The sequence below is a fragment of the Moschus berezovskii genome, chromosome 4 (assembly GCF_049115385.1).
Source record: "Moschus berezovskii isolate FMDL1 chromosome 4, NW_MosBer_1.0, whole genome shotgun sequence".
Lineage (NCBI taxonomy): Eukaryota > Metazoa > Chordata > Mammalia > Artiodactyla > Moschidae > Moschus > Moschus berezovskii.
In genome coordinates this window covers 111,799,431-111,824,911 of record NC_142463.1, presented here as the reverse complement: position 1 = coordinate 111,824,911, position 25,481 = coordinate 111,799,431, and the positions used below count along the sequence as shown (strand labels likewise).

General features: G+C 42.4%; 2 pseudogenes; both read left to right on the top strand.

Annotated features, from left to right (window-relative positions):
• LOC148778212 (uncharacterized) overlaps nt 1-17,520 on the top strand; it is a 49,081-nt pseudogene extending 31,561 nt beyond the window's left edge.
• LOC148778211 (SLAM family member 8-like) overlaps nt 1-24,389 on the top strand; it is a 72,704-nt pseudogene extending 48,315 nt beyond the window's left edge.
• The last annotated feature ends 1,092 nt before the right edge of the window (nt 24,390-25,481 follow it).

The following is a 25,481-nucleotide window of genomic DNA, read 5'->3' as shown; positions in this document are numbered from 1 at the left end:
TTTACGTCTAAAAGCATAAAGTTAAGTAATAATATGAATACTTAAAATGACAAGAGCCTTTTCAGGGAGGTGTCCTGAGGCCTGCCTCACCTGGCTTTTGCCTCTACAGGTAATGATTAGTTGTACTATATCAAGATCACAGCTATTTGGTAGATACATTGTCCATATTTGTCAACCTTTCTCTTCTTTTACTGCTGACCCTTTGACTCCTTATTTATGAAATTTTATTAAAATGTTTGAAAGAGAACTAAAAAATGATGACTGACACTAATGTCACTTGTTATTATTCTCATCCTTATAACCACAGCAAGGACTGAAATGGTGAGGAGACCCTCTAATCCTGACACTTTCAGGCCTTCTCAATCTCTTTCCTCCCACACTTGGTCCAGTTCTGGAATTTTAGACCAAGGAAACCATTACCATGCCACACTCTTATTGCAGCTCCAGGAGCAGGGGATTGCTGTAGGTAGACCTCTGAGAGTCATGTTCAGAGGCAAGGTCACTGTAACAGCAAGAAAAACATGTTATTCACTGAGATAGTACAGGAGGAAAAGAAAAACTCAAAAAGGGGTTTGAGAGAGAGGATCTCAGAAAAATCAGCAGTCAGACAAACCAAAGGACCTTCTATGGATAACACAGAGATGCAAGTTGTATAGGACTTTTCAGCAGGCACTCTGAGATGTGGTAAAAGCAAGAAGATGACAGAAGATGGACAAGGGGGCTCTTCAGCTAGGGGTACAGATAAGCAACCAGACATAGGAAGAAAAGGTCCTTTTAGCTTAGTATCTACATTTCTCCATCTGGCATGGTTTCAATGTTAATTATATAGGTAGTTTAAAAGAAAAGAAAAGAAACAGATACACCAGGCAAACACTAATTCAAGGAAAACTAGAATGGATAAAAATCAAGAATGCACACTTCAGAGCACAGAAATTAGCAAGGTCAAATATGTATGCCATATAATGATGACGTGGTAAATTCACCAATAGTGAATTTAACAATAACAATCCTAAGTAATAACAATCCTAAGTGTGTATGGACCGAACAAAAGAGCTTCAAACTACAGAAAGGGAAAACCTACAGAACTGGAAAGGAAAATAGACAAAATCACAATTAGAGTCAGGCACTTGAACATTCCTCTCCCAGTAATGGTTCCAGTAGAAGGAAAACAAGCAAAACTGGAAAAGATGTAAACACCACCATCAATGACCTCGACCTCACTGACACTGATAGAACACCCACCCAACAGCACACTATCCTTTCTTCTCAAGTGCACAATTGGAGCTTCATCAAGACATGTATTATAATCAAATAATGACAAAGAAAATGACCTGTATTATAATCAAATCTTGACAAAGAAAAAGATTGAAATGATAAAGTATATCCTCTGGTCAAAAAAGAATTTGACCATAAACAATATTAAAATAAAACAGAATAGCCAAAAACTTAGAAATCAAATAAGGCACTTCTAAATAATCAATGGAACAAATAATAAGCCTCAAATGCAATTAGAAAATATTTTAATTTAGTGAAAATTAAAATGAGATGGTTGGATGGCATCACCGACTCGATGGACATGAGTTTGAGCAAGTTCCAGGAGTTGGTGATGGACAGGGAAGCCTGACGTGCTACAGTCCTTGGAGTTGCAAAGAGTCAGACATGACTGAGCAACTGAACTAGGCTGAACTGAAAATATAATGTATCAAAATTTGTGGACTGAATTTACAGCAGTACTTAGAGGGAAATTTGTAGAGTTTAAGGCTTATATCAGGGGAAAAAATACATGTTGTTAATACTTTAGCTCTAAATTTTAAAAACTAGAAAAAGAAAAGTAAAAACACCTAGCAAGTAGAAAGAAGAAAATAATAAATATAAGAGCAGAAACCAATAAAACTAATAAATCATAAGTACTATTTTTCTAGATTCCATACATATGTATTAGCATACAATATTTGTATTTCTTTTTCTGACTTACTTCACTCTATATAATAGGCTCTAGGTTCATCTACCTCATTAGAACTGACTCAAATATGATTCCTTTTATAGCTAAGAAATATTCCACTATGTATATGTACCACAACTTCCTTATCCATTCATCTGCTGATAGGCATCTAGGTTGCTTCCATGTAAATAGTGCTGCAATGAACAACATGTAATTACCCTCCAATTAAAATAAATAAATACAGCATTTTTAAAACTATTACATCTAAAAATAGATACATGTATGTTTGTGATGGTGGTAGTTTAGTCACTAAGTCATGTCCGACTCTTGTGACCCCACGGACTATAGACCACCAGGCTCCTCTGACCATGAGATTTCCCAGGCAAGAATACTGGAGTGGGCTGCCATTTCCTTCTCCAGGGAAATGGAGATGTTCTTTCCCAACAAAGGAATGGAACCCACATCTTCTGGATTAAGGAGGATTCTTTACTGGCGAACCACCAGGGATTCCCACATATATTTTTTAATATAGTTAAACATCAAACTTCATTGTGAAAAATGGCAAGTTTTTACTTAGTTTGGAAGCAAAAAGATCTCCATTAAGCCACTTGTATCCTACATTGTACTGAATTCTCTATTTGTCCCTTAAGGCAAATAAAAAGTCTACAAAGATTAGAAAGGGGAAGGGGAACCAATCATTATTTGTAGGCAACATGCTTATCTATATGGCTTCCCTGATACATCAGCTGGTAAAGAATCTGCCTGCAATGAGGGATACCTGTATTCGGTCCCTTGGTTGGGAAGATCCCCTTGAGAAGGGAATGGCTACCCACTTCAGTATTCTGACCTGGAGAATTTCATGGACTGTATAGTCCATGGGGTCTCAAAGAGTTGGACATGACTGAGTGACTTTCACTTTCATTGCTTATCTATGTAGAAAACCTTCTTGAACTAATAAGTTTAGTAAGATTACAAAAAGAAAGATCAGTGGAGGAAAAACATACTTTTATATACTAGTGAGAGACATGAACTATCATTTTAAATGTTTTAATACCAGGTTGTAGGGGTCTGAGTGGTTCTTGAAGATGTCTGTGGAGATGGAGATTCATCTAGCAAATTCTGCACAGTGGATGAGGGTTCAGCAGAGCACTAGTGGAACAAAGCCCATTAGGCTTTGAGGGTTTATCCTGGTCTCATGTACTCACTTCTAATTCCTGATCCATCCCATCACCATTCAGTCTGTATTGAAAATATGAATTGTGTTTTTAATTAAAGTCATGGCACTTCATCCAAAGATTTCAGAGTATTTAATAATACCACTATATACTTTAGCTAATGCAGCTTGTTTCCTATGGAATGATTCCTTCTTATTTGCTGTCCATTAACAAGCTGTCATGTATGGATGTGAGAGTTGGACTGTGAAGAAAGCTGATCGTCAAAGAATTGATGCTTTTGAACTGTGGTGTTGAAGAAGACTCTTGAGAGTCCCTTGGACTGCAAGGAGATCCAACCAGTCCATTCTAAAGGAGATCAATCCTGGGTGTTCATTGGAAGGACTGATGCTGAAGTTGAAACTCCAATACTTTGGCCACCTCATGTGAAGAGTTAACTCACTGGAAAAGACTCTGATGCTGGGAGGGATTGGGGGCGGGATGAGAAGGGGATGACAGAGAATGAGATGGCTGGATGGCATCACCGACTTGATGGACATGAGTTTGAGTGAACTCCGGGAGTTGGTGATGGACAGGGAGGCTTGGCGTGCTGTGATTCATGGGGTCGCAAAGAGTCGGACACGACTGAGGGACTGAACTGAACTACAGTCACCTCTATCAATGCTTCCCCTGCAGCAGAACAGGCTGGCAGCTTGTGATGAGGCCCTGCTCAGAAGGCCCCCACCTCTGCTAGGCCTCCTGGCTCCTAGGATTCACCAGCCTCCTCTTCAGTGAGTAACACAGGCACCTGGGAGGGAGGGAAATTGTGGAGAAAGCTTGAGATAGGGCCTCCTTTCATCGCCTGATGTCTTTAGTGAATAAAACATACAAAGAACTCTGTTCTAATTTAGCAAATGCTGTGCATTTGGTTTAGATTCCTAATGTTAATGGAAAAACAAAATGGCCTGTTGGCTGTGGTGAGCCTGGGACTCTTAGCTAGAACAGCTTTGGCTGCACTAAAGGAAATATTTCCAAGGAGGTGAGGCTGCTTCTGTTGTTGTAACAGGGAGACCGGGAGAGCCTGGAGCTGTGGGCGGTGGAGAAGCTCAGCTCCTCGCAGATCATCACAAAGGAGAAGGTACCTTACAGTCTTCAATTTATCTCAAAAGGGATTATAAATTTTGCATTTCACTTCAGTGTCAGTTTTCTTCTGTAATGCTTTAAAAATTTTCAGTTCAGTTCATTTCAGTTCAGTTACTCAGTCATGTCCGACTCTCCCCGACCCCATGAGGATGCCCTTTATAGATTCAAAGTACCCTTTTAAGTCAAAACCCTGACAACAAAGGACATGCCCATCATTCAGGAATGATTGAGCACTACGGGAGGTATATGTACAATGGAATATTATAAAACCTTTAAGAATGCATGTGTATCAGTTGACTGGGAGGAATTTTTAGTTTCCATGAGGTCAGATGCATGGCTTTACCTCAGTGTGATGTGAAAGGCTGTATATAATGCAAGCCTAATCTTTTAAATTGATGCTAAAGCTGAAACTGCAATACTTTGGCCATCTCATGCGATGAGTTGACTCACTGGAAAAGACTCTGATGCTGGGAAAGGTTGAGGTGGGAGGAGAAGGGGACGACAGAGAATGAGATGGCTGGATGGCATCACCGACTCTGTGGACATGAGTTTGAGTGGACTCCGGGAGTTGGTGATGGACAGGGAGGCCTGGCGTGCTGTGATTCATGGGGTCACGAAGAGTCGGACACGACTGAGCGACTGAACTGAACTGAACTGAATCTTTTAAAGGTAACAGCAGCCTTTGATATTTAAAAATTCCTTTATTCTCACATGATTATAAGAGTGTGAAGAAAATATAGGGAAAAGCCATAATAGATCACCAAGGAAAAACATTGTTGTGAGGATTGGTAAAGAATATCTAGATACAATAAGCAGTTGAGGAAAAAAGGAAAGTAAAAGAAACAAAACATCTCTTGAAAGAAGAATATGTATGCATCAACAAATGTAAGAAACATTGCTTCTTTAAATGTATAAAAATTAAATGCAAAGTAACAAAAAATAAAATAAGGTCTTTAGTTTCTTTAGGTAGACATATTCCTAAGTATTTTATTCTTTTCATTGCAACGGTGAATGGAATTTTTTCCTTAATTTCTCTATTTTCTCATTGTGTATAAGAATGCAAGGGATTTCTGTGTGTTGATTTTACATCCTTCAACTTTACTATATTCATTGTTTAGCTCTAGCAATTTTCTGGTGGAGTCTTTAGGGTTTTCTATGTAGAGAATCATGGCATCTGCAAACAGTGAGAGTTTTACTTCTTTTCCAATCTGGATTCCTTTTATATCTTTTTCTGCTCTGATTGCTGTGGCCAAAATTTCCAAAACTATGCTGCATAGTAGTGGTGAGAGTGGGCACCCTCGTCTTGTTCCTGACTTTAGGGGAAACGCTTTCAATTTTTCACCATTGAGGATAATGTTTGCTGTGGGTTTGTCATATATAGCTTTTATTATGTTGAGGTATGTTCCTTCTATTCCTGCCTTCTGGAGGGTTTTGATCATAAATGGATGTTGAATTTTGTCAAAGGCTTTCTCTGCATCTATTGAAATAATCATACGGTTTTTATTTTTCAGTTTGTTAATGTGGTATATTACACTGATTTATTTGCGGATATTGACGAATCCTTGCATTTCTGGGATAAAGCCCACTTGGTCATGATGTATGATCTTTTTAATATGTTGTTGGATTCTGATTGCTAGAATTTTGTTACGGATTTTTGCATCTATGTTCATCAGTGATATTGGCCTGTAGTTTTCTTTTTTTCTGGCACCTTTGTCAGGTTTTGGTATTAGGGTGATGCTGGCCTCATAGAATAAGTTTGGAAGGTTACCTTCCTCTGCATTTTTCTGGAAGAGTTTGAGTAGGATAGGTGTTAGCTCTTCTACAATTTTTTGGTAGAATTCAGCTGTGAAGCCGCCTGGTCCTGGGCTTTTGTTTTCTGGAAGATTTCTTATTACATTTTCAATTTCCGTGCTTGTGATGGGTCTGTTAAGATTTTCTATTTCTTCCTGGTTCCGTTTTGGAAAGTTGTACTTTTCTAAGAATTTGTCCATTTCTTCCAAGTTGTCCATTTTATTGGCATATAACGCTGATAGTAGTCTCTTATGATCCTTTGTATTTCTGTGTTGTCTGTTGTGATCTCTCCATTTTCATTTCTAGTTTTGTTGATTTGATTCTTCTCCCTTTGTTTCTTGATGAGTCTGGCTTATGGTTTGTCAACTTTATTTATCTTTTCCAAGAACCAGCTTTTGGCATTGTTGATTTTTGCTATGGTCTCTTTGTTCCTTTTGCATTTGTTTCTGCCCTAATTTTTTAAGATTTTTTTCCTTCTACTCACCCTGGGGTTCTTCATTTCTTCCTTTTTCAGTTGTTTTAGGTGTAGAGGTAGGCTATTTAGTTGACTTTTTTCTTGTTTCTTGAGGTAAGCCTGTATTGCTATGAACCTTCCCCTTCAGTTCAGTTCAGTTCAGTCGCTCAGTCTTGTCCGACTCTCCACGACCCCATGAATCACAGCACGCCAGGCCTCCCTGTCCATCACCAACTCCCGGAGTTCACTCAAACTCATGTCCACAGAGTCGGTGATGCCATCCAGCCGTCTCATTCTCTGTCGTCCCCTTCTCCTCCCACCCCCAAACTTTCCCAGCATCAGAGTCTTTTCCAGTGAGTCAACTCGTCGCATGAGGTGGACAAAGTATTGCAGTTTCAGCTTTAGCATCAGTCCTTCCAATGAACACCCAGGATCGATCTCCCTTAGAATGGACTGGTTGGATCTCCTTGCAGTCCAAGGGACTCTCAAGTGTCTTCTCCGACACCACAGTTCAAAAGCATAGATTCTTCGGCGATCAACTTTCTTCACAGTCCAACACTCACATCCATACATGACCACGGGAAAAACCATTTCCTTGACTAGACGGACCTTGGTTGGCAAAGTAATGTCTCTGCTTTTTAATGTACTATCAAGGTTGGTCATAACTTTCCTTCCAAGGAGCAAGCGTCTTTTAATTTCATGGCTGCAATCAGCATCTGCAGTGATTTCAGAGCCCAAAAAAATAAAGTCTGACACTGTTTCCACTGTTTTTCCATCTATTTCCCATGAAGTGATGGGACCAGATGCCATGATCTTTGTTTTCTGAATGTTGAGCTTCAAGCCAAACTTTTCACTCTCCTCTTTCACTTTCATCAAGAGGCTTTTGAGTTCCTCTTCACTTTCTGCCATAAGGGTAGTGTCATCTGCATATCTGAGGTTATTGATATTTCTCCCGGCAATCTTGATTCCAGCTTGTGCTTCTTCCAGCCCAGCGTTCCTCATGATGTACTCTGCATAAAAGTTAAATAAGCAAGGTGACAATATACAACCTTGACGTACACCTTTTCCTATTTGGAACCAGTCTGTTGTTCCATGTACAGTTCTGACTGTTACTTCCTGACCTGCATACAGGTTTCTCAAGAGGCACGAGAGAAGACTCTACACAAGGACATCACCAGATGGTCAACACCGAAATCAGATTGATTATATTATTTGCAACCAAAGATGGAAAAGCTGTATACAGTTAGCGAAAACAAGACCAGGAGCTGACTGTGGCTCAGATCATGAACTCCTTATTGCCAAATTCAGACTTAAATTGAAGAAAGTAGGGAAAACCACTAGACCATTCAGATACGACCTCAATCAAATCCTTTATGATTATACAGTGGAAGTGAGAAATAGATTCAAGGGACTAGATCTGATTGATAGAGTGCCTGATGAACTCTGGACGGAGGTTCGTGACACTGTACAGGAGACAGGGACCAAGACTATCCCCATGGAAAAGAAATGCAAAAGAGCAAAATGACTGTCTGAGGAGGCCTTACAAATAGCTGTGAAAAGAAGAGAGGCGAAAAGCAATGGAGAAAAGGAAAGGCCTTCCCCTTAGCACTGCTTTTACAGTGTCCCACAGGTTTTGAGTTTCTGTGTTTTCATTTTCATTCATTTCTATGCATATTTTGATTTCTTTTTTTATTTCTTCTGTGATTTGTTGGTTACTCAGCAGCATGCTGTTCAGCCTACATATATAGAAAACTATAAAACACTAGTAAAAGAAATGAGAGGACACAAATAAATGGAGAAATATACCATATTCATGGATGAGAAGTATCAATATAGTGAAAATCAGTATACTACCCAAGGCAATCTATAGATTCAATGCAATCCCTATCAAACTACCAATGGTATTTTTCACAGAACTAGAACAAATAATTTCACAATTTGTATGGAAATACAAAAAACCTTGAATAGCCAAAGCAATCTTGAGAATGAAGAATGGAACTGGAGAAATACACCTGCCTGATTTCAAGCTCTACTACAAAGCCACAGTCATCAAGACTGTATGGTAATGGCACAAAGACAGAAATATAGATCAATGGAACAAAATAGAAAACCCAGAGATAAATCCACACACCTACGGACACCTTATCTTTAACAAAGGAGGAAAGACTATCCAATGGAGAAAAGACAATCTCTTTAACAAGTGGTGCTGGGAAAACCACTTGTAAAAGAATGAAACTAGAACACCCCCTAACACCATACACAAAAATAAATTCAAAATGGATTAAAGATCTAAACGTAAGACCAGAAACTATAAAACTCATAGAGGAAACCATAGGCAAAACACTCTCTGACATAAATCACAGCAAGATCCTCTATGACCCACCTCCCAGAATATTGGAAATAAAAGCAAAAATAAACAAATGGGACCTAATTAAAATTAAAAGCATCTGAATAACAAAGCAAACTATTAGCAAGGTGAAAAGACAGCCTTTGTAATGGGAGAAAATAATAGCAAATGAAGCAACTGACAAAGAATCTCAAAAATATACAAGCAACTCCTGCAGTTCAATTCCAGAAAAATAAACAACCCAATCAAAAAAATGGGCCAAAGAACTAAACAGACATTTCCCAAAGAAGACATACAGATGGCTAACAAACACATGAAAAGATGCTCAACATCACTCATTATCAGAGAAATGCAAATCAAAACCACAATGAGGTACCATCTCACACCAGTCAGAATGGCTGCTATCCAAAAGGCTACAAGCAATAAATGCTAGAGAGGTTGTGGAGAAAAGGGAACTCTCTTACACTGTTGGTGGGAATGCAAACTAGTACAGCCACTATGGAGAACAGTGTGGAGATTCCTTAAAAAGCTGGAAATAGAGCTGCCATATCACCCAGCAATCCCACTGCTGGGCATACACACAGGAAACCAGAATTGAAAGAGACACTTGTACCCCAATATTCATCACAACACTGTTTATAATAGCCAGGACATGGAAGCAACCTTGATGTCCGTCAGCAGATGAATGGATAAGAAATCTGAGGTACATATACACAATGGAATATTACTCAGCCATTAAAGCTACAAAATCACTGCAGATGCTGATTGTAGCCATGAAATTAAAAGATGCTTACTCCTTGGAAGGAAAGTTATGACCAACCTAGATAGCACATTAAAAAGCAGAGACATTACTTTGCCAACAAAGGTCCGTCTAGTCAAGGCTATGGTTTTTCCCGTGGTCATGTATGGATGTGAGAGTTGGACTGTGAAGAAAGCTGATTGCCGAAGAATTGATGCTTTTGAACTGTGGTGCTGGAGAAGACTCTTGAGAGTCCCTTGGACTTCAAGGAGATCCAACCGGTCCATTCTAAGGGAGATTGATCCTGGGTGTTCATTGGAAGGACTGATGCTAAAGCTGAAACTGCAATACTTTGGCCACCTCATGCGACGAGTTGACTCACTGGAAAAGACTCTGATGCTGGGAAAGGTTGGGGGTGGGAGGAGAAGGGGACGACAGAGAATGAGATGGCTGGATGGCATCACCAACTCTGTGGACATGAGTTTGAGTGAACTCTGGGAGTTGGTGATGGACAGAGAGGCCTGGCGTGCTGTGATTCATGGGGTAGCAGAGAGTCAGACACGACTGAGCGACTGAACTGAACTGAAATGAAATGAAAAAGAATACATTTGAATCAGCTCTAATGAGGTGGATGAAACTGGAGCCTATTATACAGAATGAAGTAAGCCAGAAAGAAAAATACCAATACAGTATACTAACTCATGTATATGGAATTTAGAAAGATGGTAATGATAACCCTGTATGCGAGACAGCAAAAGAGACACAGATGTATAGAACAGTCTTTTGGACTCTGTGGGAGAGGGTGAGGGAGGGATGCTTTGGGATAATGGCATTGAAACATGCAAATTATCGTATGTAAAATGAATCACCAGTCCAGGTTCGAATCATGATACAGGATGCTCGGGGCTGGTGTACTGGGTTGACCCAGAGGGATGGGATGGGGAGGGGGGCTCAGGATGGGGAACACATTTACAACCAGGGAGGATTCATGTCAATGTATGGCAAAACCAATACAATATTGTAAAGTTAAAAAAAATAAAAATAATAAAATATAGTGAATTATAAATTCTGGCTAAAGCTTTGAAGCTTTTATTATTTATTTTTGTTTTAATATCCTAGCACTTTGTGAACATGCAATAAATGAAATTTAATAAATTGGCGAGCATTTGTAAAGAGGGACAAGAAGAATGAAATAATGAGCATTGTAGAAAGGACTATATTCTATTTGACTAGGTTACTTCTATCTACAGGAAAATGTAAGCTTTCTAAACTTCTCCAGCTATTTACTGGAAAAACAGGTTTGATATTATATTTTCCTCAACAGGCCCTAAAGTTAGACATTCAGAATTAAAAAAATAAAATAGAGAAAGTCAGAAAGTGAGGCAAAGGGGACACAGGGTGATAGAAACAGGAGGAAAGAACTTGTTTAAAATTTTCGTTTGATACTACAGCATTCTCCACTCAGAGAAGGAAATTGACTTTCTTAAGGACACACAGGATCTGGGAAGGAGTGGCATTGGTTGCCCCCTTAACCCCAGCCCCTTAAGTACCAAGCAAAATGAATTATTTCCAGAAGAATTTTGGTAAATTTGAAGTGGCTTCATGAGAAGGAACTTCATCCCTAAATTCCTTTACATTTCAGGGCAGGTTGAGGGTTGAAGGAGTGACTGTGAGATAGTGTTAAAATATTTGTCCTGCCAATGTATGTCAAAACCAATACAATATTGTAAAGTAATTAGCCTCCAATTAAAATAAATAATTTTTTTAAAAATAAATATTTGTCCTTATCATTAGACTATCCTTAGACTCTTTAAAACTTTCCTCAATGTGAGTTTCGGAGAAGTGGGAAAGGAAGCAGGCAATTCACACTATAATTTCTCAGAGACACAGAAGCTGCTGGTGAGGACAGTTCTTTCCTGTGTGGAACCCTTACCACAGCGGTAATAGCATTTACTCAACATGTTCCTTTGTTTGCTGGCAGAACATGGAGAAGAAAGGGTCCCTGCCATCATGGGCTCTTGACACAGACATGGGGACAGAGTAGACAGCACAGAAGTGCAGCTGAGAAGGAATTACTGTAGGTTTCCTAGTGTGATGATGGAGGAAGAGTCAGAAACATGAACAAAGGTCTACATTAACTGCTAAGTTCTTAACTTTATATTTCCTAAATGGATTCACTCTGTCTTGCTTTCAAAGGTCCTTCCTGGCTTTAGTTTTCTTCTTCAGAATCAGATCTTTTATAGATCACAGAGCTCTTGCTGCCTTCTGTCTCCTTCTGTGTCTGCTTTCATCTTCCTCACAACTGGGCTCACCATCTGGGTGGGCTTTCCTGCTGGCTCAGATGGTAAAGAATCTGCCCGCAATGTGGGAGACCCGGATTCAATCCCTGGGTCAGAAGATCCCCTGGAGAAGGGAATGGTTTCCCCACTCCAGTATTCTTGCCTGGAGAATTCAATGAACAGAGGAGGCTGACGGGCTAGTCCATGGGATCAAAAGAGTTGGACAGGACTGAGTGACTAACAATTTTATTTTCAGCTTCTGGATGATCCTCCATGCAGTCAGAGGGCTGAGCCTCCTCTCTCCTTGGTTCCCTCCTTTCCAATAAGTGGGGAGTCTGGCTGGAGTGCTGTTTAACCCTCAGCTGGCCAGAAGTCCCTGCCCTGCTAAACACCTCTAAGAACTTGCTTCCCTTTTCCCACGAGAGGAAAGTTGGAGGATGAGCCTCCTGAAGCTCCACAGATCCTGGTGATGAAACAGCAGTGCTGGTAGGGGAGGCCCTGGGGAGGACAGGGACAGGGTCGGGAGATGTTGGGAGCTCCTTCAGGGGAGAAGCACTGGGCTGGGAGAGGGGAGCCCTGGTGCCAGGAGTGGCTCTGCCCTGTGTGACCTAGGACAAGGTCACCCACTGGGAAGCCTCCTCCTTTATGACGGGAGGGGCCTTGAAATATCCCCTGTAACTCCTCCAAGCTCTGATGTTCTGAGATTCATTCCTCCACAAAGGCAGGCCTCTCCTGGGGGGACTTCATGGCCTCTGCTCTGTCTGTTCATAATATGCTGTCCTATTCCTGTGTCCTAACAGAGACAGACAGGTGGCAAGCTTGTTTAGGGCACCTTCAAAAGAAGACCCTTGGCCATTCTGTGGTCACATCTCAACCCATCAAGAAGGAAAAGACGCTCCTATATAAGCCCCCTTTGGGAATTTAGCCTGGTCTGGTGTTTTCCCTGCCTCTGCTCCCGGGAGGGTTCTCGGGACCCAGTGTCCCCACACCTCTGCATGAAGGTCTTAAACTGAGCCCTCACAGTGTGTGGAAACTTGGTGTGCAAACCACCCTCAGCTGTGCTTTAGAAATCACTAACTGATAGCCTCAGCCAGAGGTTTGTATTTCCTGCCTGTTTAGCAAAAATACCACTTCCTTCTCCCTGCTCCCCACACAGTGTTACTGTCGCCACACAGTGACCCCCACTTATGTCTTCTATTGGGGAGTAACTCAAACATTGTTTTGTTCATAATACCCAGTGAAAATCCCTTAGGAAGGTGCCACATTGAAGACTGAAATACAGTCCTTCAGGAGATCCAAATGCACAGTTCCCACTATTAGAATAAAGGCCTGTACTTTGCACCCCAGATTAAATAGGCACTTGCAGTTGGTGTTCTTTGTTTTCCAAAAAATTCTACATTTAAATGTTAGATTAACTCTGAATGTGATGTCAACTGAGGTGTTTAAGAATACTTTTATCTTGCCCATTGATTCACGGAGGAAAGCATAGTACACTGCCACCAATTCAAAGGACGGGACAAAGACACACCTACAAAGGCCATCAGGAATGCTGGAATGATTTTAAATTCAGTCCCATGTGTTCGCGTGAGTTTACGGTATTTGTGGCTGCATAAATGAAGGCCCAGAAGGATACACATCAGTACAGTGCTTACCTTTGGGAAAAGGCACACTTTGAAATTTTGCTTGAAGTGACTCCATAATGCACATAGTTTTTTTTTTTTTTTTTCAATAAACACATTATACTTTTGTAATTACAAGTAACCCACCAGAGAAAGGGAAACAACCTAACTCTCCATGAGAAGTAGTCCGTAAGTAGAGTCACAGGTGGAGTAGCATGCAGACATTAAATGAGTCACTTCTATGTATACAGACTGAATGGGCTCCTGCTTGTGTTGTTGATAGAAAATAAAGCAGAACAGCCCATGAGGAACACTTTTTTGTATGTGAAATACAGGTATCTCCACGTATGTACTGATAAATCCACATTAAGTCTGGATGGATGCCTAGGAAGCTGGCGATAGTGCCTGCCTCTGGGAAGGGAGCTGGGCAATAGGAGTCAGAGAAAGGGAGAGACTCCATTTTCAATCTTTATTTCCCCTCTGTTTTAACCATATGAATGTGTGATCCCTTTAAATTTTTAAATTTAAAAAGCCACTTAGTGGTAACTAAAATACTATCTCCTCTTCCTTGAATGGGATTATAATCCGAAACTGCCAGTGTGGATGGCTTGTCCTGAGGCTTATGAGACACTCAGTGTTTGGTGGAGCTGCTGAAATGACATAAATCATGTTCAGGGGGCTGCGCTACCTCTCTCCCTGGTAGTGCAAGCATCAGTCTAAATCCAGCTGACTGTGGAAATTCCACAGCTGGTAAGTCCTAATAATAGTAATACAGTAATGGGAACTGAACACGTATTGCTGATTTCTTTTATGTATTTTCATACTCAGTCCTCACTGGAGCCCCCTGAAAGCTTTCAATTATTTTCCAGTTGTTCATATGTGGAAATTCAAGGCTTAAACACTATAGGAACTTGCTAAATATCACCCTCAGGAATGGGTGGGTCTAGGACACAACACAGGTAAGTTTCACTCTAGAGCTAATACCTCAGGGATTTGCAGGCCTCAAAGGGTCAACCTATGAACCCTGGGTTTCACACTTCCTGGGGGTCCTGTATAACTTCCTAGGGTTGCCATAAAAACATGCCAAATACTGGGTGACTTAAAAACAACAGAACTTACTGTCTCACAATTCTATTAACTAGGAGTCTAAAGCAAGGACTTGCCAGAGTCAGGCTCCCTCTGAAACCTGTAATGATGTATTAGTCCACTTGGGCTGCCATAACAAGATAACATAGACTGGGTGGGCGTTAATCAGCAGAAATGTATTTCCTCACATTTCTGGGGGCTGAGAAGTCCCTGATCAAGGTGCCAGTTGAATCAGTTTCTGGGAAGAGCTCTCTCCCTGTCTGTGGACTGCCACCTTCTAGTTCTATTCTCACATGGCCTTTCTCAGAATGTGCCTGTGGAGGGGGAGGGGAGAGAAAGGGAGAGGGAGAGAGAAGGCTCTCTGAAATGTCTTCTTCAGTTCAGTTCAGTTCAGTCGCTCAGTCGTGTCCAACTCTCCGCGACCCCATGAATCACAGCACGCCAGGCCTCCCTGTCCATCACCAACTCCCGGAGTTCACTCAAACTCATGTCCATAGAGTCGGTGATGCCATCCAGCCATCTCATTCTCCGTCGTCCCCTTCTCCTCCCACCCCCAACCTTTCCCAGCATCAGAGTCTTTTCCAGTGAGTCAACTCGTCGCATGAGGTGGACAAAGTATTGCAGTTTCAGCTTTAGCATCAGTCCCTCCAGTGAACATCCAGGATTGATCTCCTTTAGAATGGACTGGTTGGATCTCCTTGCAGTATAAGGGACTCTCAAGAGTCTTCTCCAACACCACATTTCAAAAGCATAGATTCTTCGGCGATCAGCTTTCTTCACAGTCCAACTCTCACATCCATACATGACCACGGGAAAAACCATTGCCTTGACTAGACAGACCTTGGTTGGCAAAGTAATGTCTCTGCTTTTTAATATACTATCAAGGTTGGTCATAACTTTCCTTCCAAGGAGCAAGCGTCTTTTAATTTCATGGCTGCAATCAGCATCTGCAGTGATTTTGGAGCCCAAAAAAACAAAGTCTGACACTGTTTCCACTGTTTTTCCATCTATTTCCCATGAAGTGATGGGAACAGATGCCATGATCTTTGTTCTTACAAGGACACTAATCAGGTCAGGGCCCCTCTCTTAAGACCTCACTTAACCTAATTACTGTCTAAGAGGTCCCATCTCCAAACACAGCTACCTAGTGGGGAAGACTTCACATAAGAATGGGGAAGGGCACACATTCAGTCCATAGCAACGGGGATCCTTCCCGCCTCCTTCTAGCTTCTAGTGTTTGCTGGCAGTTGTGTTCCTTGACTTTTGGGTGCATCACTTCAATCTTCTGTCTTCACATGGTGTTCTCTGTCTGTCTCTTTACAGCCTCCTCACTCTTTGCATGTCAGTGCTGTGTCCAGTTTCCCCTTGTGGTAAAGACACCAATCACATCACATTGGGGCCCTAACTACCTCCTCTTAACTAGGTATGCACATACCTTATTTCCACCTAAAATGACATCACTAGGTGCTAAGAGCTAGGGTGTCAACGCGTCTTTTCTGAGGGAAGCAACTTGTCCCGGGTGGTTCTCCCTTATCTCATCTCAATAGCACACCCTCCTACTGGGGGACACTGGTAATTATATCTACAACCTCACACACACTGTAGGGAATCCTGCTGGAGACTATGTTTTTTGTTGTTGTTGTTGTTCTTTATTAATGAATGTTGACAGATACATCTTAAAAAAGAAACACAAAAATCACTTTGCAAGACATCAATTTTAAATCCTTCACGTCTCTCCCCTGGTGATAAAATGGTAACATAGGAAGGTCTGGGAAGGAATTTGGAACCAGACCTTAGGGTTTTGAGACAATTAGAAGTGCCCTCCTATGAAGAGCATTGAAAGCATGTTGGGAAAGAGTGTTAGGTATCAGGTGTATCTGGAAGATACACTTGACATGCAAGACAAAGTAGCCTAAAGTTCAAAGTCTGTGAGACAGAAGCCATTGAAGTGGCCAACTGTGACCTGAAAGGGGGATCTCGCCCACAGTCACTGAGGCTTCAGAGTATTTGGGTGAGACCCTAGAAGATGGATGGTCTTTTCTCCATAGCTTCAACCACCACGTTCAAGACCCTCCTTTCAAGGATATTATGACCCTTGTGTGGTCCTTAAGTCTCTCTTGTGGTCTCCATGAGGAAGACTTAAAGAAGGCCCTGAGCAAGTTCAACTGACTTGTGATGCCTGCCCTCCCTCTGCCTGCACCCTGACACCAAGGCACAACTGCCCCATAATGAGGGTTTCAGAGCCCAGTGACAGTGTCACTCAGCAACAATGGTCACTTTATATGCTGTTGCCTCACCCTAACCTCTGTCCCATCACCTCTACCTTAGGGAAGTCCCAAGAAACATGCATGGCATCCGCTTCAGGATCCAGGTCACTTTGTTGGGGGGCCCTTCTCGTAGGGTGGATTTAGGGAGGAGGAGAGAACCCCCAGTATGTTGCAAACATATACTGTAATGTGCTCTCACTCATCACAAATAGAGAAACAGGGGAACTTATGTGCCTTCTATTCCAGCGAGATGATCTAAAAGGAGGAACATCTCCTTAGCTGTGGAGCCACCCTCCCCTTCTCCCAGCCAGCACATCCCACTGGGACAGATTCCTGGATTAGATTCCTCCCAACTGAGAAAATAAGACCCCCAAATACTCAGGGTCCTGTGGGCATAAAAAGGACTGTGGTTTTGTAGCTTAGAGAATATACTTCGGCTACCTCCTGACAATCGAGCCCAGTGACTCAATTGGGCTTGATGACCATGAGATTTTCTGCAGACTTGTTTAGAGGGACATGGTGGCACAGTCCTATCCAGCTTTCCTCAATTGGCCTTCTATGTGTTGTGTTGGGGAATCCTTCATGCACTGCAAGGTGTGTGCTCTGCAGGACAACATGGTGTCTGCACCAGACCTGTGCCTACTCTTGGGTATCAGAGGAGTGTCAGAATGGAAGGAAAAGTCCAAGGAGGACTGGGTATGAGACACACAACAGGCTGATTAGTGAAGACCTATTACTCCCTCAGCCTAAGGAGGAAAGGACGTTACACTGACAACTGCCCACATTGATACAAGTTTTGAAGGCCTATGGTTCTGGATCTAAGCAGGAGCTGAGAGCCCCAGTCCTATGAGGTGACCTGAAGAGACTGGACTGAAGCTCTGAGCCCAGAAGATATGCCTAATTAAATGAGTTAATGATTCAATGAATATAAAGAAATATCTGAAATACTTGTGCCTATGAACAATGCCACAACCAATTCTCTGCTTTCAGTGAGAGTCAGGAATGCGGATAAGTACAGCAAGGAGATCCAACTAGTCCATTCTAAAGGAGATCAATCCTGGGTGTTCATTGGAAGGACTGATGCTAAAGCTGAAACTGCAATACTTTGGCCACCTCATGCGACGAGTTGACTCACTGGAAAAGACTCTGATGCTAGGAAAGGTTGGGGGCGGGAGGAGAAGGGGACGACAGAGAATGAGATGGCTGGATGGCATCACCGACTCTGTGGACATGAATTTGAGTGAACTCCCGGAGTTGGTGGTGGACAGGGAGGCCTGGCGTGCTGTGATTCATGGGGTCGCGGAGAGTCGGACACGACTGAGTGACTGAACTGAACTGAACTGAACTGAACAGCAGAAGAAGGCAGAAGAATTTACAAGACTGGAAAGAGGACCAGATTCCTGGAGGGCAATTACCAAGCTAGGAGAATCCTGACCTTCTAGAAGAACAAAATTGTTCTTCCTTTTAGGATAAGGACAAAATTGTTCTTCCCTCTTGTCCTGCTTTTTCCTACCCTGGTTTCCAGAAAGGACAAAGGGTATCAGTGCCTTGAAGCATGCGTCTGCAGTAGGAGAATGAGTTCAGGAGATGTTGGTCTTAGGGGGAATCTGCCCCCTTGTCACAGCTCTGCAAGAAAGTGACTGAGCAAGGCCCACTTCAGCCTCTCCAGGACTGACTATGGATATCCTGTCTTGGTGGCAGGGACAGCAGAACTCACTAAAGGATCACTAGAACTAGAACTCAACATTCAAGAAACAAAGATCATGGCATCCAGTCCCATCATTTCATGGCAAATAGATGGGGGAAAATGGAAACAGTGACAGATTTTACTTTCGTGGGCCCCAAAATCATTGTGGAGGTTGACTGCAGCCATGAAATTAAAAGATGCATGCTCCTTAGAAGAGAAGTTATGACAAACCTAGACAGTATATTAAAAAGCAGAGACATTTCTTTGCCAACAAAGAAATCTATAGTCAAAGTTATAGTTTTTCCAGTAGTCATGTACAGATGTGAGTTGGGCTATAAAGAAGGCTAAGCACCAAAAACTGATGGCTTAGAATTGTGGTACTAGAGAAGACACCTGTCCAAGAAGTCCCTTGGACAGCAAAGAGATCAAACCAGTCAATCCTAAAGGATATCTATCCTGAGTATTCATTGGAAGGATTGATTTTGAACCTGAACCTCCAATATTCTGGCCACCTGATGGAAAGAGCCAAACTACTGGAAAAGACCCTAATGCTGGGAAAGATTGAGGGCAGGAGGAGAAGGGAGGGACAGAGGATGAGATGGTTGGATGGCATCACTGACTCAATGGGCATGAGTTTGAGCAAACTCCAGGAGATAGTGAAGGTCAGGGAAGCCTGTGATGCTGCAGTCCATGCAGTTGCAGAGTTGGACCTGACTTAGCAACTGAACAAAAACAAGAACCAAAACTGGATATCAGAAATTGTTTCAAATTCATTGTACTAGCCTGCCTGCCTAGAGTCAAATGTGTATATTATATAAATTTATTAAAAAGATGGGTTGTATCTTTTTCTCCTTTACTGTTACTAAACAAAAAGTTACATTTCCTGTTTCCATTGCCCTAGGTGCCTATAACACTGGAGCCAGGGGTTCTGGAGCGCACAGTGCTGAAGTTCAGGATTCTGGATTTGTTCCCCTGCAGGGGATCCGAGGAGGTTCTGCATTGTTTCATGTGATCAGAAAGCAAGAAGCTGAACCAGAGGAAGTCTCATGGGGCTTTGGCCCTGAGTCAAACTACAGTGTCCTGCTGCGAGTCCATAATGGGGCAGCCACTCCAACTTGGATCAGCCTCCAGGACAAGTTCCAGCAGAGGGTCCATGTGCCCAATGTGATGTCCCTGAGAATTGAGAATCTGACCCAAGAGGACAGTGGGCAATATCGGGCTTGAGCCAGCTTCCAGGGAGGAATAGATCTTACCCAGGTTTTCCACCTCACTGTCTATGGAGAGTGACACTCCTCACCCCATCCCATGGCTTCCCTCTTTTTGTGGTAGGACTGTCACATATGCACCAATTTTCAGGATTATTTCCAGACACCAGCCTTCAGACTCTATTTTCTCCTTTGAAATTAGGGTAAGTGGATTTACTGCAAATGATAAACAGAGTTGTGATCCACGCCAGGAATAAAACCACCTCAGTATTTTGGGAGAGGAGAATGGAAATTTGGGGAAATGATATTGCCATAGCAGTTATTGTTCTTTATAGTCCTAGATTTCCTTAAATGTGTGCACTAGTTGTCTATTGCTGCTATCATTTAGAAGCTTATCACACATGTATTTATCATCTTACTGGGCTGTAGATCACAACTCAGACGCTGGGTGTCACTGGGCCACAGACAAGGTTTTGACAGGGCTGTGTTGTTTTCTAGAGGTTCCAGAAGGAGATTCATTTACTTGTATTTTCCACCTCCTAGTGGTTGCTTACATTACTTGGCTCATGACCACCTTCTGACACCTTCAATGCCTACAATAATGGGACCAATTCTTCTCACACTCTTATCCCTCTGCCTCCTCTGCTTCTTCCTTCTTCCACATTTGAGGACACTTTTCTTTAAACTGGTCTTTACACTGGGCCCATCCAGGTAATCAACAGTCTCCTTATTTTAAGGTCAGCTGATTAGCAGCCTCAATTCCCTCTGCTACCTTAATTCCATTTTGCCATGTAACCTAACATAGTCACAGGTTCTGAGGTTTGCACATGGACATATTTGAGGTCAATTATTCACCTACCATCGGAGAAGGCAATGGCAAGCCACTCCAGTACTCTTGCCTAGAAAATCCCATGGACGGAGGAGCCTGGTAGGCTGCAGTCCATGGGGTTGCGAAGAGTCGGACACGACTGAGCGACTTCACTTTCACTTTCACACATTGGAGAAGGAAATGGCAACCCACTCCAGTGTTCTTGCCTGGAGAATCCCAGGGACGGGGAGCCTGGTGGGCTGCCGTCTATGGGGTCGCACAGAGTCAGACATGACTGAAGTGACTTAGCAGCAGCAGCAGCAGCATTCACCTACCACAGTTCTGAAATCCAAGTGTAGTCAGTGCCTCCTCTCAGCACCAGTTCAAGGCCAGTCTCACCCACAAAGAGTCTACAAATCCAGCCCTAGAAGCCTCGGTAGATGGAGGAGAAAGATTACACTGCATTATTTCTAAAGAACCTCGCTTAGCCAATACTTATTTCCCTGAAGCCCCTGCCTGAATAGGAAAATATCTGCTGTGAGACAGTGGCTGCTTAAGCTTTAGGCCCCGGTGTGACTTCTGTGACCAGCTTATCAGTGTGTCAATTCTCAAGTTCAGTGGCACGTTCCGACCAGACTCAGAGTCATCATCCTACTTGCTACCACTGCATCTCCAGCAACTGTGTGTCCACTACTGGGAGCACAGGGCCATTCTCTGGGCTCCCGGCACTGGACAGTGTCCTTCTTCTCTAGAGGCTGTGCAATCCCAGGCACTGTCTCAGCAGAAGAGGACAAGGTCCTGATCCAGGAATAACCCTTGTGTCCCAGACTTCCTCCCTTCTAGGAGAAACCTCATTTCCTCAGAAATAATGGGCCTCGTGGAGGTGGGACCCAGGCTTTATTTTCTCATTGGAAGTTTTTAAGGCTCCCCAGTCTCATGAAACCACATAGGGCTTAACTCAGTGGCTCTCCCTTTATTGTCACTTGCTATATATTAAGTATTTGGCAAGTTGTGTTTTATCTGTAAAACTACATCACTTAAGGGACAATGGCATAGTTTCAATGAGATAATAAATGAGAATATGCATACTGGAATATTTTCCAATCACGTGAGCTCCATTCCTTTGTCCATCCTCTCCCAGATCCTGTGCCCCTTCCCCGGATCCTGGTCAAGTCAGCATCCATCACACCAGACTGGTGCAACGCCACCCTAGAGTGTGCAGCCCCAGGGAAAACAGAGGGTCTGAAGGTGACCTGGGAGATCAGGGACCATCCCGGGAAGCTGGAGCAGAGAGTGACACTGGGACGACCCTCCAACTCCTGGACTCTGCCTGTGAGCCTGCTCCTAGGCCAGCCCGGTGTCAGCTTGACCTGTGTGGTCAGCAATCAGGTGAACCAGAAAACTGCCACCTTAGACCTTGGAGAAGTCTGTGCCCATGGTGAGTTTACCTTCCAGAGGGGAGAGGCACCCTGAGAGCTCAGGTAGCACTGAGTCCTTGACGTTCAGGGCTTTTCTCCCCAGTGTTTTATCAGCAATGTCTTTCATCTGGTTATTTCTTATAGTAATCTGGGACACACATTCAGATTATTTTTCCTCCTAAATATCTTCATATCCATGCCCTCCTCTAAATCCCTGGTCCCTGCAAGTCTAGGTCGTAGCCGTCCAATACCCTTCACCACTCCCATTCATTGTTCATGATGGTCCTCAGAAGAGTGAATCATATTGGATCATTTCTCTCTGCTTTTCACTGAGTCCAACCTCCAGAATTCCTCATAGGATGAAGGGGTCAGATGGGCTTCTGTCCATGTGTATAGTCCCACACATTTCACCGTGAATTTCTTGCTTGTAGTTCATATAATGTGCCCTGTTATTTCAACTCTGAATATGCTCTATCATTAACCCTTCTTCATCCTGTGTCTTTGATCTATGTCTTATTTTTTATGAGGATTCTCCACAGTGACTGCAGATTTGTGATCCTGTGAACATGCATACCCATGTGGCCCTACCCTAACAAGAAGCCCAAAATTCATTTAGTATTTTTTGTGTTGTCTTGAAACTTTAATAACTTTTTATCAACTTTTCTGATTGTTTTTGCACAGAGCCCTGCACTGGTTTAGTCATCCAGCCCTCTAGCATCACCTCCTTTAAGGAGCTTTCCTTAGTCACCCCCACAAAGGGTAGTAATGTTTTGTTTGTGCATTTCTCTCCTCCATAGACAGGAATATCTTGAGAGCCACATTTGGTCCTCCTTTGAATTCTTGGGCAAAAAACAACTTCTAGCCAAACTTTACGTGCAATCAGTGTTTTATTAAATCAATGAATGACCTGATAAATGTGTGTAGTCTCACCCTCTTTCTACCACCCTCTACTTATGAGCTGGTGGAGAGATCTGAATGTTAGTCTCAATGTCTCTTACTCTCTAGACACAGGCTGAAAGGTCAGATAAATTTCAACACTCAGTATGACCAGCAAGAGCCCTCTGAACACCCTTGCCCACAGCTCCTCCCTACTCTATCCCCCTGCCTGCCCTAGTTGGGTGCGGGAACCTCCCAGGGCCTCACCTTCTGAAACAGTCATTTTCTGATCAAGGTGCTCCTCCTACCTGGAATGCAGTGCCCACCCAGCTGTATCTGGGAAACTCCTATTCCTTCCTAAAGTCTTATTGTGCATTACTTTCTCTGAGAGGGCCTCCCCAAAGTCCTGTGTATAAGATGTAAACCTCGATTGCACTGCAGTCCCTCTGGCTGGCAGACCTTGGTATTTTCCCAGTCCTCCCCTCTAGATGACCATGTAGTGTTCATCTCAGTATCCCTGGAACCAAGCAGGAGCTCAGGACCTGGTTGAATGAACCTGTCATGCTCCTCCTTCTTCAGCTTCTGAACCAAGACCCTTAGACCTATCCACCTGCCCTCTATCTCCACTTGGCAATGGATATCTCATGATCTCTCTTGTCTTAACATTGTTCACTTTCTCTGTGTGAGGGAAACAGATCCACATGCAGAGACCAGTGCTGCCCCCCTGCGAGGCATCTTAGGTGCTGTCGTGGTTATGCTGCTGCTCCTCGGAGGTGGACTGTACCTTCTGAAGACATATGGTAAGAAAAAGAATAAGGAGACTGGAATGTGGAGACAGGTTGCCCTTCCCCCCCTGCTCCAGATCCCTGCCCTCCCCCACTGGACTCAGAGTCCCTCTCTTCTGCATCTGGCTACACAAGGAATCCCTCTGCAGAAGGAATGGCAGGTATCACCCTGGCCCTGGAGTCCATAGTGATGGATGAGGATTCAGGCTCCACTGTGTGTATGGCTCAGAAACAGGACTGGGGGAGGACCAGAAGGACCACGCTGGTGGCATCTACTGTTTAGAGCTGAGTCACTAGAATTCTTGAGAGGGCACGAGCAAGATGACAGTTGGGAGCAGAGACAAGACTGGGATATCCAAGATCCCTCACTGACTTTGCCTGGATTTGTCCAACACTGCTGCTTCTTCACCCTCTTGCCTCTTTAACTCTTTTCACACAATGCACTATTAACTGAGAAAATGTGTTAGTAGGACAGTTAAATGCTGGGTTTTTTAGAGGGAATTAGTAAGCAGTGCATGTCAGTGGGTGTTGGTTCTATGTGAGTCCCTCTGGGCTTCTGTATCCCTCAGCTGACTCAGGAACCCTGTTTCTTGCATCACTAGGGTTTTGGTGAACAATATCTGGAGGAAAAGGAACCTTTTACTAGTGTCTTCGGTGAGGTCCATACCCAAGCCATGTCATGAAGATAATTTAATTGGAGGAAGCAGGAGAATCAACAAGCCTGGTAGAAGCAGAATTGTAATCCAAAGTTGGAGTCAGATTCAGAGGTCACTTATCTTGACCACTAACTAAATTGACTTATAATGTATAATCTATTTACAAGATACTATTTAATTCATAAAAATACTAAAGCTCATTTTTATATATTTAAATTGGAAGGTGTGCATGAAATATTAAATATTTTATAATTACATGTGCAGTATTACTCTACAATTATAGATATAAACATATATGTATTTATGTGTATTTCTGTGTTATAAAAAAGAATATCTAAATGTTGATATGTCAAGAAGTCAGCAGCGGTTGTCTTCTGGGGTATGTCTCTTTCTTTATATTATCAGATTTTTATAACCGTTACCAGACAAACCATCAACTATCAAAAGTTTTGAGCAGAGCAGTGACATGATTAGAGTTGTGTTTCTGATAGATAAAACTACATATATATCAATACTGGGCTTATATTCTCGAAATCTAAAGTATTTTTTTCTCAGACTCTACCTTTACTTCTTATTGTGCTCAATATCCGTATATTTATTGAAAGATTGTTCAAAGCAATCTCCAGTATTTATACTGAAATCAGCCTAAATATTTCTAGACCCGTCTAGACAATACAGGAAAAGTGAAAATTTGGCGTAAAATAGAAAATTGGTGTTTTTCTTTCTGGCTTACTTCACTCTGTATAATAGGCTCCAGTTTCATCCACCTCATTAGAACTGATTCAAATGCATTCTTTTTAATGGCTGAGTAATACTCCATTGTGTATATGTACCAAAGCTTTGAAAAAAAAATAGGGACTGTAAAAGTGCCCCACCCTGGCAGAGATGTTTTGAGGATTAAAAGAGGCAGCATATATGAAGCATTTGGCATATTATTGTCATCCAGAAATATTAGGTGCCATATTCAGTGATTGCAGAGATTCAAATGTTTTCATCAAGTTTGTTAATTTAGGGAAGTATATCCAGTTGATTCATCAGCAGAATCTTTGTAAGCCCTTGAAAAAAAATGCCACATTATTTCCTCAATGATAGAGCCAATACAATTGTGGAAATTGTAGCAGCAGCAATTTTCTAAAAAATAAAATAAAGTGACAAAAAAATAAAGCTACATTGCATAATAAAAAAGAAAATTGTTCACAATCACCAATCGAATTTGCAAAAATAAAGA